This window comes from Oxyura jamaicensis, chromosome 8, assembly GCF_011077185.1.
Source record: "Oxyura jamaicensis isolate SHBP4307 breed ruddy duck chromosome 8, BPBGC_Ojam_1.0, whole genome shotgun sequence".
NCBI lineage: Eukaryota > Metazoa > Chordata > Aves > Anseriformes > Anatidae > Oxyura > Oxyura jamaicensis.
Window position 1 is genome coordinate 11,583,641 of NC_048900.1, and position 17,190 is coordinate 11,600,830.

At 43.5% G+C, this 17,190-nt stretch overlaps 1 protein-coding gene across 5 annotated transcripts in view; it reads right to left on the reverse strand.

Annotated features, from left to right (window-relative positions):
- The window catches only part of RALGPS2 (Ral GEF with PH domain and SH3 binding motif 2), a 145,439-nt gene extending 137,249 nt beyond the window's left edge, over positions 1-8,190 (reverse strand). For 2 of the 5 annotated variants that reach the window (XM_035334004.1, XM_035334002.1), the window contains exon 1: positions 8,096-8,190. The gene's annotated coding sequence lies outside the window, so the exon portion shown is untranslated. The remainder of the gene's footprint in view (positions 1-8,095) is intronic. The other 3 variants (XM_035334005.1, XM_035334003.1, XM_035333996.1) reach the window with 2 other exon arrangements.
- Between the last annotated feature and the right edge of the window lie 9,000 nt (positions 8,191-17,190).

Below are 17,190 nucleotides of genomic sequence, written 5' to 3' on the forward strand. Positions count from 1 at the left end.
ATACTTCTAGACAAAAACTATTGTTAATTGTTACATCCTCCTCTCAGTACACTGCAAGTACATTCATATAAGCAGCACCTGTATGGTATGTGCTGTGGCACTTCTGGGAGACACACATGGACATACACACACACCACCACTTGCAGTTCACTCTGTAAGCTATCACCAACATGTTATTTTTATCACCTTTATTTGCAACTAGGGATGGGGTACAAGTAAGGGAGGCAGGTACAATTGAAACACTCAAATAAAAAACGAAGGATTATCCAGGACAATGTATAATCATTTGCCAGAAAATAAATGCAGAGTACTTGGACTCTAAACAAAACCGTTTCACAGATCACTCATCATCATTGTGCTGACCCAATTAATTTTCCAGTTCCATAGAAGTTGCTAGTTTTTGAGCTTGTTCATTAAACGGGTCAACCCAAATTGGTACATCTCAAATTTGACGCAGCATTTCCACGGGCAGCCCAGCATGCTGTCCCTCCCTCCAGCCTCCCCCTCCCTGCTCAGAGAAGCAGGCTGAGCACCGAGGAGGGATTTTCTGCCTCAGAACAGCTGGGCATCACAGAGCCTTGCTGCTAAGACCCAAGCACAGCAAAGTCCAGTGGCTGCTTGGTGTGCCTGTTTGGACACCCCCAGGCTCACCCCACAGGACTGCCACGGTGCCCAGTCCATCCCCCCAGACGGCGGATAGGCCTGCCAACACAACTTGATTCCCTGTGCAGCAGACAGCAGATTGGACCCCTGGAGCAAATCACAGCTGGTTTAGCTGCATAGCTGCAGCGGGCCCAGGGGATCTGCAGAATGCAGCAGCACTCCAGCCATGCCCTTTTCTCTGCCTGCCCTTCCCTGTGTTTGGAGAGAAATAAGGTAATTCCCAGCTGTCTACACACCTGTACCCTTTCCAGGGGTCCTCTCTGACACCTGGGAAATCCTTTTGCAGCCACACAGCTTTCGAACCGCTTGGCGTTGTCCTGCAGTGCTGGTGGTCTCAGGACAGGGTTACCCCTGCCAAGCTCCAGTTCCCACCGCTCGCCTTTCCAGGTGGCTAGCTGCTAGCCTGGCTGCAAATGGGAAACATCTACACACGATGACAAAGAACCAAGGCTGGGATATCTGCTGCGGTCTGGAAAGCAATGTGACTCTACTTATGACTGGCACAGGAATGACAGCACCAGCCTGTGCTAAAGTGCTGTGCTAGTGTTTAAGAGATCAGACAAAGCTTTATTCCTGAGCACAGGCTAATGTGTAAACACCAAGCTCTGGAGGCAAGCCTGGGCTTAAATGCATGCCCAGACCCGTGCTTAACAGAGTGCAAGCCCAGCTATGTGACTCCAGCAGGGTCAGGATGCGGCTATTAAGACTATCAAACCCCCCTATAAACACAGCTGACAACCTCTGGCTTCTTATTTTAGTGTTACCTAACAGAAAAAGGCAGCATACGCCTTTGACAGCCTCTGCAGCTTTTGTTTTGTGAAGCTACAAAATTTTCCAGGATTGCCACAAAATGTCATCAGGGAAGAGGAATGCAAGCATCTTTAAGGACTCATACTCCTTGCTGTTTTACCAAGCAAGCTCACATCTGAAGTCTTGTGCCCTTGCTTACTCCAACTGTTCACACGGCTGACAGCTCAGATTTAGAAGGAATTCCCTACATTTTTTCTTCCAATAAGAAAAGTGCTTCATCTAGCTCAGGTTTCAGAGATAACTGACTCTTAGAGATTTCCTAGGATCCGTTCAGTTCTTGAAGAATCCAGGCAACTGGGACAACACCATGTTTAACCTAGCGAGAAGGGAACAGAGTGGATTTTAGACTATGTGGGTCACTCCTGTGAGTTTCCCAGTTTGGATTAACCCAGATTTCAATGATTGCTTTCTTATTACAGAGAGAAGTAAGAACAATTCATGAATAATAGTAACAAAAAATTGCTCTATCTAATTTCTCCTGTCTATTTAAATCAAATAAAAGCTTCACAAAGTTTAGCTTCAAATGGCTGGGATTCTAAAAGAAGTAGTTTTCCCTGGAGTTTTGTCCATCATTGCTTGGCTCAAAATCATGGCAGGTGGTGGGTCTGACAGGGGATAATCTCTGTTAGAAGCACAAGGATTTCTTAATTGTGTAAGTCTTTTCTGAAAGATAAACTATAAACGTTTTAAACAAAAAGTAGATAAAAACAGAATTGAAGATGGAAATACAGAATCATAACACAGCAAGATTAGCCCTTAACCCACAGGATCCTAATTAGTCCCTTTTAAACTCTGCTATGCAAGTGCAATTACAAATAGCCTCAGAAGATGTGCAGAGGCTCAAGGAACAAAATGGATTTTTGCTTTGCAAAAAAGAATTTTTGTTTGGCTAGCTGCATATTTCCTATGCACTCTAATCTGGACCCATCCTGCTTATAGGAGAATAACGTAATTTCATATAGAAGCTGCATAAACTAAATAATGTCTGTGTTTGTACAGACGAATTATCTGTTCACCAATGTGAAGTGAAATGAACAATTTGTCATTAACTACTTGCTGATTTTTTTTACATTTTAGAACACGTAAACAGAGTGCACTTGTTTATCCAACCTGAGATAATGCCAGAAATCTCCTCCCTCATGTACGAGGCCTAAACTGCTGGCTGCACGCCCTTTATGTGAGAAAGAGAACAACCCAAAAATATTGTAGGAGAGATGAGAGAGGAATTTGCTGAGATGGGTTATCTAGAAGCGATGAGGCTGTAAGATGGATAATACTACAGTACCACTTTCTTGTTTACTGGGTGCTTTTTAGTATCACTATTTTAAAAGCATAATTTATGTTGCTTATATATTGATACCTTATAACTATTCACTTTTCCACCTTTCTTAACACAAGTTAAAGTTGCTAGAGGTGCTTAAAGTACCATGTGTCCTGAAAGACATCATACAATGCCACATTTCTTTTTGACACAGATCCTGCCACACAGACTTGAGGACAAACTGTGACTGCAACTGAGGCAAGGAACACAGGCAAGCTGGGCACTGCCACGAACAGCACACATTCGGTGGCTGCAGCAATTTCATACAGCAGTATTTAGTTTATAGGACGGAGCTACAGTGTTTCTAGGTAAAAACAGATACCGAGATATGAAGGCAGAATGTAACGGTAGTTAAATAGAGGGAAAAGTTTTACTTGCAGCAGATGTAAAAAAGATCGTAGCACAAGGAAAGGGATCAGGACAAGGGACTCAGTGTCATGCCTGCCAAAAGCAAGCAATTTGCAGTAATGCACTGCACTCACAACAAATTGGAAAGGAATTTAAGACCAAAACAAATGCATGAGCATACAGTCAGAAAATGCTCCATTTATGGTAGATAGCATTTTTGTAGGGTATTTAAAATGTTTACAAAGTAGAAGAGCAAAAAAAAAAAAAGCTTTTTAGCTATGTAAATAAATGAATAGAAACGAGCTGAAATATAGCTACTGAAATGGAATGCGGTGTAATTATATCAAGGATATAAAAATGTTACTGAGGGGCCTACTTTAAAATTAAAAAAAGGCCTAACGCTCTTTCAAATGTGAGCATGTGGCAAGGCACACTCCTAAGAGCAGATGTACCTCCACAGGATTTGTAACAGCAGAACAAGAAGTCCCATATGTGCTTGGGTTAAAAAGCACTCCCCAGATAAAAATGATCAAACTGGTATACAAACCTGTCTACAAGAGAGGATGCAAGAAGATAATCCTAAGAATTTGATTAAGTGCTTAATAGTCTGCAATGCATTCAGAAGGTAATTAACATAGGTACGAGTGTATTTATGCAAACCCTGCTAGCACAGAAAATTAATCTAAGGGATGAAGTCGAATGAGATGTCATTGAGACAATATTGATATTTACTGGATGAATTAACTGTCCAGTTCCTGTAATAAAACATAGTAAAAATGTTCCTAGTAGCACTACAATAAAGCCACCCAGTATTGAGTGCTAATTCATGGGGCCAATAAAGAATACTGGTGAGAAACTAAAATTTGCACCCCCAACTCCCTTTTTAGAAACTTAAAAAAGGCATTTCAGAAGAATGCTTCCTACTGTTCAGAAAAAGTATCAAGAAACTGCAAAAGCACATATCAGCTGTGAAACACAGGAGCTTCTCATGGCTTATACTTCCCCATAGTAAAATCCAAAAGCTGCAGGAAAAAGATTTTTTTTTTAGCGATATGACTCAATACTATTATATCTTTCTAGAACACAAAGCGTTATGACAAACTCAAGAATGAAATATAAAATGGCTGAAGCTTATTGGAGCACAGAAAAATAACTCCTGATGGAGCTGTGGATTGTATTGTTATGGGTAATGGAGCAGAGGTTTAAAAACAAACAAACAAAAAAAACCAGAACAACAACAACAACCACCAACAACAAAAAACTCTGTGATGTGCTCTTCTACCCCAGGAAAAATGTCTACAAGGAAAAGATGGAACAATAGGAGTTGGCCTACCTGCTTAACATGGTCTGTCTCCACACTCCATTTGTATTTGAGATCTAACTAGTCACTGTCATTGTGCCATCCCCTTTTTATTTAAAGAATAAGACCTTACTACACTGGTACCACTCCCAACACCAGGCTTTGTTTGGCTAATTATTCACTCAGCATACATACAAACTTCACATGACTGGGATGTTTTGGAATGAAAAATGTCACTTGTCAACCCCTTATCTCTGTAAAACTGATGCAGATCATCAGAATATGAGTCTACTGTGTCCTGTGAAGTGCTCCCAGCTAGCAAAGGCCAGAGCTGGATGTGCTGCTCTTGTAGACATGAATGCAGAGTGAGGAAGGCATGCAGCTTCTATTTTGTTATTAAGTGGTTTGGTAATATGTAATTTGATGGCTTATTTTTCAGATCACAACAGTGTCACTGTCCACAAAGCTCAAATGGTACAATAACAAAGATCCTCTGGTAAAATCAGGAAAATAAATATCACATAAGGTAGACCAATTAATTTGTTCGCTATACACACATTCTACTGCTATACGCTGAATTGAGCATTTTAGGAACATAAGTGTTCAATTTTAAAAGCAGTCTTTCTTTGGCTAGAATATTAATGACTTGTTTTTCTAAACAGAAGTTTTGCTTTTTAATGTTATTACTGTCACAAGACACCAAACACATGCACCCGACATTGCAGCTCTTCTTTTCAACTTAGCCTCAGGTTTTAAAACAGTATTCTTAAATATAAACAATAATAACACTCCATCGAAAGCAATTTTTAAGACCTACGGTCCACACTGTCAGCCTAAAGGGAGAGGAGGGAATTTAGAACTGAAAGTGAGAAATATTCCAGTAATAAAAGCTACAGCAGAATAGATGGCAAAGCAAGTGCTGCACTCCAACTCTTTAAAGCTGTGTGTTTCACGATCTATTTGATTGTATATCAGCACAAACTTTCTGTAGAGCTAACAGGCCCTTTGTGTCTCACAAAGTACAAGTATGTATGGGAGTATGTGCCTCAAGTAGTTTCTTTTTCTTCACTACTGAAAGCACGGAAAAATACATTTTGAGGAAGCGTTTTAGGATGCTTGCTCTGGAAAATTACTATGAGAAACTAAGCAAATCCATGCCAGAACACAGCCCTGAGGAATTACAATATCCCTCGAGCAAATGGAGAAGACAAAGATGACCCTGCATGTCACTGCAGACTACCAACGCCAGTACACAGACCAGCGGACACTTCAGCAGCATGTTTGTGGAAACTGTCAGCCATCGGTCAGGCCCTGAGCAGTCACATGTAATAGAGCTCATCCGTTATGGGTACCTACCTGTGTGGCACAGCTAGGCACAGACAGCATTTTCTTCTTGCTAAAAATACTTTCTTCCCCTCTCTAAAATGACAAAAGTATAACTTCACCTGACCTATTTTTCGTCCTTATTCATTCTGTGGAAATCTTGCAAAGCTGACACCTAATTTCCAGGTGCTGTTGCTTAGCTTCCTAAATTATTAATACGAGTGTAATAATTATCCCTTTTCATCATCACATAGGACAGGCAATAGATGCAAAGACTACAATCACATCACCACCCTCCTATCTGAGGCATGTTTATGATATCAGAAGATCCCTCTACCACTGTCAATCAATAAGCTGTACTACACAGATGTGTTTTATGTCATGAGCTAATCAGATGTTATACTGGTCTAGTGTAATTGTACCTGCAGAGACCCAGGGTAGAGCACAAAAGTTACAGGGAAAATATAGACCAAAATCCAGAGTGTCTGATAGGGTAGCCACCATAGTTAATAGGTCTCCTTTCTTGAGTGACAAGTGATAGGATGTGAGGAAATGGCCTCAGGGTGTGCCAGGGGAGGTGTAGATCAGACATTAGGAAGAATTTCTTCACACAGAGGGCAGTGGGGGAGCCCCCATCACTGGAAGTATTTAAGAGATACGTGGACATGGCAGTCAGGGATCTGGCTTAGTAATGGGACTCTACAGGTCAGGTTGCTGGTTGGGCTTGATGATCTGGAAGGTCTCTTCCAGCCTAGATGATTCAGTGATGATTCTCTGTTTTTGTTAGCGCATTCAAGAATGGTGCCGGGTAGAGACAGAAGCCTTCAATGAACGGGGTGCACCATGGGTGCTGATCCTGACATGGGTTTAGAAAGAAGAAAGGAATGAGATGAGCACAGATGTAAGACTGGTGATGGAGAGTCTCAGGGAACTACTGAGTAACAGGAAAATTTCAAGCATCTTGTAAATGTTCTGGATGATTTCAAACGAGAAAACAAGGGATATTTTCATGCCACAGTATCTTCACATCTATACTTGTACTAGCAAAGCTATGTCAGCAAGGTTTCCTATTAGCAACACAACCAACAGAAAGAGCTTTTCTGCTGAATGAACTGTCCCATCTCTCAAGTCCAATGAAAGACATCCTCATCTAGCTTTTTTTGGCTGAGTGGACTGAAGATTTTCTGACTCACCATTGTCCATCAGCATCTGCCAGCTGTGAGTTACCCAGCTGGGCCCACAAAGGAAATTCTGTGAGTGTTTTCATGTTCTTTGACCAAAGCTGCTAAACATTTTCATCATCACTTTAAATCACTCCACTGGACATTGCCTAAAGTGGGCTAGGGCACAGTACCTTCTGTTTGCAACTGAAAGGGGCTGCAGCCCCCATGTGAAGAGCAATTACAAGCCTCAGGTGGGCAGTATGTTCTTCCATAGTCACAGCTGTTTGCAATATAAGTGTCTTTTTGTGGCCTGAACAACATGAATAAAGGTAACAAAAGCATGTGCTGGTCAACAGTGGTACATCTACACCTGTAACTTCTTCTGACACAATTATGCCATCAGATCTTTGTAGTACCAAAGCTTGAAGCCACGGCCCCTGCTGGATTTGGCTGTATCTGCTGAAGAGGTTTTTGCTCGCAGAGCTGTGAGGCATAGAGATGTTCAGCCACCATAAATAAACCCAACAGGGATCATTAAATGGAGCTCCTCACTAGGGGAATTCACATCTCAGGAATGGCCAGAATTCAACAGACTAGGCTCTAGTCTGATCCAGCTGTGGGAAAAGCAGGCGTTTAGCAAAACACTGAGAAGATAAATCAGAATGAGATACGGGGAGCCTGGCTGCAGGTGGAAAACAGGGCACTGGAGCCCAGCTAAGCGGGACAGGACAAAGACCAAGTAATGAGCACCAAGTGATCTGGACAACTGCTTTCACCCTCCTGCTGCCCTGTCCATCTGCTGGGAACTTGGTTTCAAAACAAGTCCTATTTCCCTTATGTCTGATCCAAACTCCCATCTTGTGGATCTGCTGCTGTCACTCAGTCATTTACAACAGAAAAGCTGAACTGAGAAACAATGAAAACTTCTTATTTAACACACACTTTCTTCACCTGATACATTTCTATCAGCTATTTTCCCTTCCCTCGTTCAGGTTTGAGTCTTATGGCTCATTTACTGTAGCCATTTAAAGACAACTAAGATTTTATATGACTGCCTAACCACTACAAATTCATCCCAAGTCCTGGCGGTGTCTGACATCGCAGCCCAAACAACTGCACGCTGTTGGAGAACCCCCACCCCAGCCCCCGTGAAGCACACTCACTGACCTCCCCTTCCAGCAGAACGAGGTCAGCAGGATAACGAGCTCTCCAGATCGATCTGTAAACAGCCTGATTCACAATTTTTCTCTACGAAAAAGGAGGAAGTTATGAAAGGAGCAGCCTGGACAAAAAGGGCTTCAGCTCCACCCAGTGGTAATGAAAAGCTTTTCAAGCCATCCCTCTGGGTACCTGCTCTGGCCTCTCTGAGCTGAGGTACAGGAGAGAGAGCTCTGCTCAGCCACCGCTACTATGGCATGATCTGCTACAGGCCTGAGCGGTGATCTTGCCTTGCTTGCCTGGGCCTTCAAATCCGGGGGTTAATCGTTGCTCTGATTCTCTACGTCAACCATCACCGTCCTCTTTGGTATCCGCACATTGTGAACGTTTCACCAGCCATCTCCCAAATCGGCAGCTGGCTGGGCAAGCACCACGACCCCATGTGGGCCTCTTCTCTCACAGCAGTGATTTTAGGAGTGACTATGGTGTGAAACTGCTCTTTTCTATCATCTATATATGCACTTTTACTCTCCCCCCACCCCAATCCCCCAGCTGCAGCTCTGTTAGTTGGCCAATAATTAAATAGCTTGCCTCTGACCTAATTAATGCTCAAATACACATCAGCAACTCTCAAGCACTAGGGCATAAATTTGTGACAACATGAAGGTCAGGCAGACACCCTCACCTCATCCACCCCCAAAAACCTCAGTACTGCCATCAGTTAGATGCATTATGCTTTTTGGCTGGCATTGAAGAATCCACTTGTGACCTTTAGGAGGAGCTTCTAGACTAGATGGACTACATAGAGTTGTCAAATGTTGAAAACCTTTATCCTATTTCTCATCACTCTTCTTGTTCTTCCTACCTGCCCCAGGTATTCTTTCTGAATCTTTTGAACGGTGTGTCTCATATTTACCATTTTATTACCCCCATGTAAGTATCATTACTGTGGCTGCATTTACATTTCAAAGTATTGAGCCTGTAGCATTTATCCGTGGGGTTTGAGATCATAGTTAGACGCAGTGCCTAATTTTCAGCTAAATAGCTCAAAACATATGCAAAGTTGGAAATATATTTTAAGCCAATGTGCTGTATATAAGCAAAATTGTCCTTTTTTTTATCCTGTCTGAAAAGCTTCTATTCACTTCATACATTCTCTCATGCTAGTTATCTCTTACCTATGTACAGATGCCCATACTTATTTTCATGTTAATAACGTTTTCCACCACAAAACTGGTGTGATATTTTTAGATATCAAACATTCAGCAACTAAGGTTTGAACATGATATACAAACAACATAAAAAAACAGCCAGCCTTTTTTCTCCCACACAAAATCTAATTTATAAAACCCGTATTTCACATGGTTTTATAGCAGCTATTTTATTTTTCAGCTCATCAGTGACTAAACCAGACAAAGCTAGTTTTATACGCAGTAACAATTTGTACAATGCTTCGAGGAAGGCATTATTATGGTTTTACTTACAGGAGAAAGGGAAGTGGCCAATTCACAGAGGCTGTAGTGCACGGATATGAATGGCAGTCTACCAAGGGGCAGGAACCTGGAGAACGGGGGTTGTGCAGGGCAGGTGAAATGAGGCTTCCTGAGGAAACCTGGAAGAGAAGGTTGTGCTCTGGCTGCAGCCAAGGAGCCCCTGTCTTGTCCCCACATTGCTTCTGCTACTGGGAACACAACGGGGAAGAGTCAGAATTTCCTTGCTTGGAGGAAATGCCTGCTCAGCAGGCATTTTGTCATCAAAATACCTCAAAATTTGACCCCTCGTTAGCACAAGTCTGCAGCACCAAGGGAGTCTGGGAACCCTGCGCTTTGAAATAACACACAATCCTCAAAGAAATCTGTCTTCATTGCCTATGCAGCCTGATTTTTTCAGCTCACACTTGAAATCTGAGGCCCTGCTATGCGACACCACGCTGTCAACAGCGTCTTCCACCCTCGCGCAGACAGGACATATTGCTAAGCAAGCGTCTCTCATTTCTCACAGCTACAGTTGTGTGTGCAACAAGGCCGAGAGAGTCAGCTTAAAAGTACTGAAAGTACCTTTCGGGGGCGATTCCATACGTCGTCCTCGTATCCCCTGCCCCTGCTGAATCCGGTCACCACCTGCTGGGGTGCGACGCCCTGCACCTGACCGAGCTGGGGTGGCCAGGCAAGCAGCAACTGGAATATTGCTGGGGGGAACTGGACAGGTTCCTTCTCACCCATGCCTCTCCTCTTCTGCATAATTTAGAGGCAGCATATTTTGAAACAGCCCTAACCCTAACCTTTCTCTGCAGATATAATCAATTGCCCATCAGTCTCGGGAGGAAGAAAACCCAAGAGCACATTCTGCATGTTAATTGAACGTCTGGCGTACTGTGAGCAAAGCCAGCAGCATCTCTGATGAAATGTAACCCCAGCCTCCTTCAGTCTGTGCTCGTCTCCCTACTTTTGGAGTAGTGGTATTGGTGCCTTAGGAGATTCTCATCAGTTTAGAATATTTTTATAATGCAGGAATTTTATTTTTTAAATGGAAGGTGGCTTTTTCCACATTACATAGGGAAAGCAAAAGCTGTCAGAGATATGGCACACAAATTTATAAGAAAAAGGATTCTCTTTACAGCCAGTTTTTTTTTTTTTTTTTTTCAGTCTTCCTTTTCTATGTCATATAGCAAAGCCAGAAGATAAATATTATCTTTTCTGTTCTTCTGTCACTAGCACAGGCTCCTTCTTTCTAGCCTTTGATTAGGTCTTTGGCCTAATACAGCCTGATGACATAACTCCAAATATTCCTTTAAGTCTCAAGAGAGTTTTCAGGGAGAAAAAGAAATTTGTCACCCCTCACCTTTCAAGGATTACCAAAACCACGGGTCATATTTCACTTCAGTTCTTCCAGGTAGATTAAGCCTTGGATAGAAACAAGCATCTGGCTGCCAAACAGATTACTATTAGACCACAACAAACAAACAAGAAAGAAAACCAGGCTTTTACCAAAGTCAGCAGTAAAGCTGAGGGGCAGAAATGCTTTGATATTTTCATGAAACATTAACCTTCAAACATAATTACTACAGCGCACTGAAATTGCACCTGAAGGCTGCACTGTTGGGGAGCACTGCGGTAAAACTGGCCTGCAGGGCAAGAACGTGGCAGGTAAACAAAAGTAGTATCTGTGCAGAGATAATGGGATATGGGTCAAAGCATAAAAAGCATAGCTTTAGGGGATGGAAGTGCTGTTACTGACAGGAGATTTTTCCCACTTTCCACATACCAGCAGAGGTGATGATGACTTGTTTGACATTGCATGAACAGCGATCTTTGAAGACAGACAATACCAAAACACAAGCTGAGCATAAAAACAATGCTGTCCCCATTAAAATCGTTGTAAAGTTGAAATCATTTTAGTGTCTGAAAAAGTAATTAAGCTAGATTTACTCTGGACAGTTGAAAATCTGCATTTGGCCTTGGGATCTGAGGTAGAAGGAGCAGATGTCTCAATTTGTTCAAGATAGCCAGCTCTATTTTGCAGATTCATGACTTACGAGGAGACAAAGGATGATCATCCAAAATCTTCCATGGTTATAGGCTCCCTATATCCTGCCTGAACTATCTGGTACCTGTAGAATACAGAGGCTGAGACTGTGTGCTTTTATTCTGAAAATAGGACAGGGAGGAGAAAACAGGACGATGGCTGTGGCTTCTGGACCACTACATCATTACTCATTGTAACCAGAGCACCACCTCTGAAAATAAACCTTGGACCAGGCCACTGCTGCTATCACAGAGGGCCTTCAGCATGTAGGTGGGATGTTTGAGGACATGGATGCAGCACAAGACAAATGAAGGAGTCACGAAATACTGACAGTGTGCAACGTCGAGCAGGTCACACTGCCTCCGGGACTCAGTTTCTCCCACTGCAAAACAGAAGCAATTAGGCTTGCTAAAGCTCCTTCCCAGATTACCCAGTGAATACTTTGCTCTGGAAACAGGAAGGCCACACAAATATACAGAACTGCTTTCAGTGTTTTAAACAGAACAAGAACAGCTTTCTCCAACACTCCATTGAACTAAACATAAAGGACTTCAGCTCATTGTGGCTGAAGCCCTGAGCAAGGCCGTGAGGAGAGTGTAGCATCCCTTTGGCTTTATCTACATAATCTCAGAAATCTTCGTGCTCTGATGACTGCGATAATTTTATGCTTTAAGGACAATAATGCTTTAGTGAGAACTCAGCTCAGGGGATTTTATGGCACTGTTGTTGTCTGCCTTCAGCTCTGCAGGGGCTCTTCTCACTTCAGATACGTGCATGACAAGAGAGGGGTCAGGAGAAAAGGCTGGGACTCAGGAAAGTGCACGTCTTATCTATTTTCTCATTTCCACAGTTTGTAGAATACAATCATGAACAAAAATTTGGCTCTGTTGATTTTCAGCTCCTGGCAAAGTGGGCGTAACAGAAGGGAGGGAAATAATCTAGCAAATTCCTAAGTGGATGTCACATTGTAGTTTAGTATAAAGTAAAGGCAAGCCCCACAAAGTCCCTGCTAGGAACATATTATTACAATCATCAGAGGCAGATAGACTTCATTCAGGATTGTTTTTGACCTGCCTGCCTAGCCCACGTTTTGTACGGAGCTGCAGAAGCCAACCGTCAAAGGACACTGTGCTCTGAGTAACTCACTGAAAGGTGCAGATGACTTCCCAGGGCAAGTAGCACCCTCCAGAACATTGCCTGAGGTGGCACAAAAGCAGTCTGCTTTCAAGCCTTGTTTCCTGTGAGCAAATGATCCAGTCCATGTGACAATGTAGGTCCCATTCTCCTTAGCGTTCCTCTTGATTTTGAGTACAAGGGAGAAACTAAAATAGCTGATATGGGTAACAAATTATTCCATCCCTGAGAAGGAGATGCAAATTGCTGTGTTCCCATGGCTCCAGCATGGTTTGCATGGTTGCATGCACAACAGCTCTGACTGCTGTTCCTACTGTTTGGCTAGCTGATAAGCCAAGGGGGCTTCCATCATGCATTTCCACACAGTGAATTATTACCTAGAACATATAAAGCCAACTACAGTTTTATTTATCTACTTCCAATAGTTCCCCCATCTGAAGCCCTGTTCTTTTCATTGCAGCCTGTAAGGTCATTCAGTTAATTCTGCAAGATGTTCTGGTCCGCCTGTGTTTGAAGATGGCTTCCAAAGTTGAGTCCTAAGCAGGCTCATTAGCACATTTGTGCTGTTAATGCCAAGGTCAAAATAAACGTTGAACAATCTCAGCACTGCAGTTCATGTTTCAGCACGATTTACTACTCTCCTTTTCAGACAGAATCTTACCTTCCAATCTGGTAGCAAACTTCCGATCTCCATTATAAGCAACAGCATTCCATGTTATCCCGTATTGTCCAAAGCTCTTCTAGATAGCTCTACTGCATATCCCTTATGTGGAAAGACCCCAATTCCTAACGAGATGTTCACAGAAACTCACAGTTTTTACTCACAGTCTTGATGTTTGATCCCAGACTTGCTTGTTGGGTTATAAATGTGTCGTAGAAAAGGAGGTTACATGGTAAAGAACACAGTAAACCTTCAGAAATATGGTGCATGTAGATTACAGACAAACACTGCCGTTTCTTTTACCTCTCAATTCCTGAAATTTCTTTCCTGAGTTCCAGAGGAAATGCCCAGTAAAAGGAGGAAGGCTGCACCCTGGGACAAATGCTGTTACACTGGTTGATCAGCTCTCCAGACCAGCAAGCGTGCCTGGGAGTAGCTGGTTCATCCAAGAGACCTTCTGAACAGAAATTTTCAAGCCCACTCAAAATCCCTCCTCAGTGATACGAAGCAGAGATTAAAGATTGCTGCTGCTTTCCTTGCTGCCTGCAGCAGTGCAGTGCTTTATTTCACTTGCATTCTGAACTTCAGGACTGGGACTAAGATCTTCTGTGGCCTTCACTTTCCCTCATCTCTGAAGATCAAGAAAGTTTTCCTTCTTCATAAGCTACCTACTCTGGCTAGCTCTGTGTGCGAGCAGGAATGCCCAGCATGGTTTGTCCAACTTAGGACTCATCTGTGTTGAAATGAAAAAAGCTGCTTATTGTTGCTGTGCATGCACTCCTCATTTTAAGTTATTTACAACATCAATACGCTACTGCATAACTATTAATCACCAACTAATTTTTCCTAATAAATATCAATTCTGTGAGAGATGAGCTTCTTAGACCAGTCTGAGGGTGGGAGGAGAGATTTGTTATTTAGCTACTCAGCATCTGCTTTGTCTGCCTTCTGTGTTCCCAGTACTTCAGCAAGACATAAATTAGACGACAGTTTGTGTGGGAAGTCTATGTGGACTTTATCACAGTGACATATCTTGACGTGGTCTCAGAGAGGATGTGAGTAAATTAGCAGGGATGAGGCTTTCAGGAAAGATGAGCGTTACTGACAGCAATTTGAAGTGCAGTGAATTGCAAATGTTATCCCTGAACCAGTTTGCTGATAACACTTGTAATTCTATAGTATCTACACAAGTGTATTTGCCCAAGATACTCAACGTACCTGTCTTTCATGCTGATAAGGGAGCAGTGGTTAAAGAAGCACTTGTAGCAATGAGCATGTTCCTGTCATGCAGGCACAGGGTTTATTTACCCAATTCATTCCAAACTCATTCTAATAGGGGCCCTTCAGATAGTTGTGGCTCTTATGAGCCCAAACTATCTGCACTGGAAACCTGGAGAAATCAGAGAAGAATGGCCGTACAGTCTGGTACCAGAGCGGTATGTACTCAGACACTCACTTACTAAGCTATTAAGAGACCAAAACTAAATGAAAAACTGGAAGCTACATGCAAAGTCTTGACAATGATAATGCCAACCTTCACATGGAAGAATCACAGTTTGGCTGCTATCATAGCTCCAAGACTTCTGACTCACCAGATCTTCTCCCTCCAGCTGGTGAGGTGGCCCTTCCCCCAAGAAAGGTGGCCAGCTTGCCACAAACTGGATTCGGACCAGTTTTAAGTTGAGCAGATTGAACACTGTTGGACTCCTCCATGTTCACCATCAGCTGATGCAACACCTCCAGGCTGCTATTCGGACACGTCCACCACAACTGCCCTCATGACCAAGCGCGTCCTGTCTTCGACCACAGACAACTGCAACTATCTTATTGGAAGGTGTAACAACTTCACTGTCAATACAGTTTTTCTAATAATTGCATCCTGCTTTGTGTTTGCAGAGTCAGAACCCAAATACTGACCTGCTGATACCCTGAAGACTGCGGGGCAACAAGCCCTTTTACCTTTATGCCAACTAGAGTAATGAACATAATTGAAGCAAAAGCCATTTTAATTGTTTAGGACCAGGAAAAGGCGAGGCTAGCATTTCCCCTAAGCAGAAAGGTTTGGGAACACGATGTATATACCACGAGTCTGTCCCAGTGACAGAGAGCAAATCTCTATCAGCAGAGTAACACAAACCTCAGTGTCTCCTATAGGCACAGCCTCATTTCTAATCTTGTCTTTGAAAACCACGTTCATTACCCACAAGCCAAGCCTTGCACAGAGCCCCCTGCGGGCTGGCTGCAGATGCCGGGGCGCAGGCTGGCAGCTGTGGCTGCCCGCCTTGTTCTCTCATACATCAAGTCCCACACCAGAAAGTTTCCAGTCACTGGGCTTTAGCACTGGTCAGGCCCAAGTTGAGGTGGGCTGCAGCCAAGACACGCTACAAGAGCTGCACTACAAGAGCTGCTACCTCTCAGCATGGGAGGCTGGCTCAGAGCTGCTGCTGCAGGCAGTGGGAGGGTCTCCAGATGTTCCTGTCAGCTCATTTCTCTCTTAGGAAGCTCCCCTACTCCTCTCTCAGCATCTCTGTGACTGACTGCAGCTTCTTCCTGTGCTAGGAAGTGGCTGAGGAGCGTGGCTGTGGGATGGGGGCAGCTGGCTGCCACCTGGCTCTGCCACCCAGCTCGTGCCTGACCTGGAGCAGCAGCAGTGCCAGCCCCCGAAGCTGGGTGACACGACACAAACGTCTATGTAAGGCAGATCTGAGTCTGCCAACCAGCCTCTCCTCAGATAACTGTAATTTACATGCAGGGTCCCAGCAATTACTGGCTAATGAGATAATTTTAGTAGTTTCTAATGACATTTGAAAAGCCACTGTCAGCACTGTAACTGTAAATGTCTCTTTTTTACCCATGATTTCTGATCTCTGGGATGACTGATGCTTGCTCTCCACAGACTCCTTTAGTGCTGATACATTTTAGCAGCCAACACAGGAGCTCCTCTAACATTCAGCTTCTGTCCCTAACCAGAGCAGGAAATGCTTTGCATACAGGTGGGAGCACTGATGTTTGTGGTATTATCCTAACCCTCTAGGGTACAGTCATCGTGGAGAAAAAAAAAAAAGGAAAAAAAAAGTCTAGCCCTTCAGGAAAATTTCCGAGCAGCTGTCAGACCACCAACGCATTAGCAGAAGTCTCGTAAAAACATGTCAGCCGTGACTGAACAGAGCTTTACTGTGCACGCAATAGGGAACTGCAAGGGGGACCACGTATACTGCCTCCTAGGTCTCTCTTTCTTTCCATTTTAGGAACACAGCTCATTCCAACAGCACAGTTGTCAAGTCAGCAGTTGGGGCAGATGGACTTTCCTTTTTCAGCTCCATATTTTGCCAAAGCCACAATCTGGAATCTGCCTGAAGGGAACTTATTTCTTTCAAGAAAAAAACACCCCCCCCCCCCCAAAAAAAAAAAAAAAAAAAAAAAGAGACAAACAAACAACAACAACAACAAAAAAAACAACGATGAACACACAGCGCAACACCCACATATTGAGGGAATAGCAATCTCTCTGCCCTTCAATCAACCCCAAAGGAGATGCTGCGTACTTTATCAGCTTTTTTAGCTTTGCTGGTTGCTGTGGCTATACCTTTCTGAATGCAGCCCTGTAAAGCACAGATCACAGAATCACAGAATGGTTTGGGTTGGAAGGGACCTCAAGGATCATCCAGTTCCAACCCCCTGCCATGGGCAGGGGCACCACCCACCCGATCAGGTTGCCCAGGGCCTCGTCCAACCTGGGCTTGAACACCTCCAGGGATGGGGCATCCACAACCTCTCTGGGCAA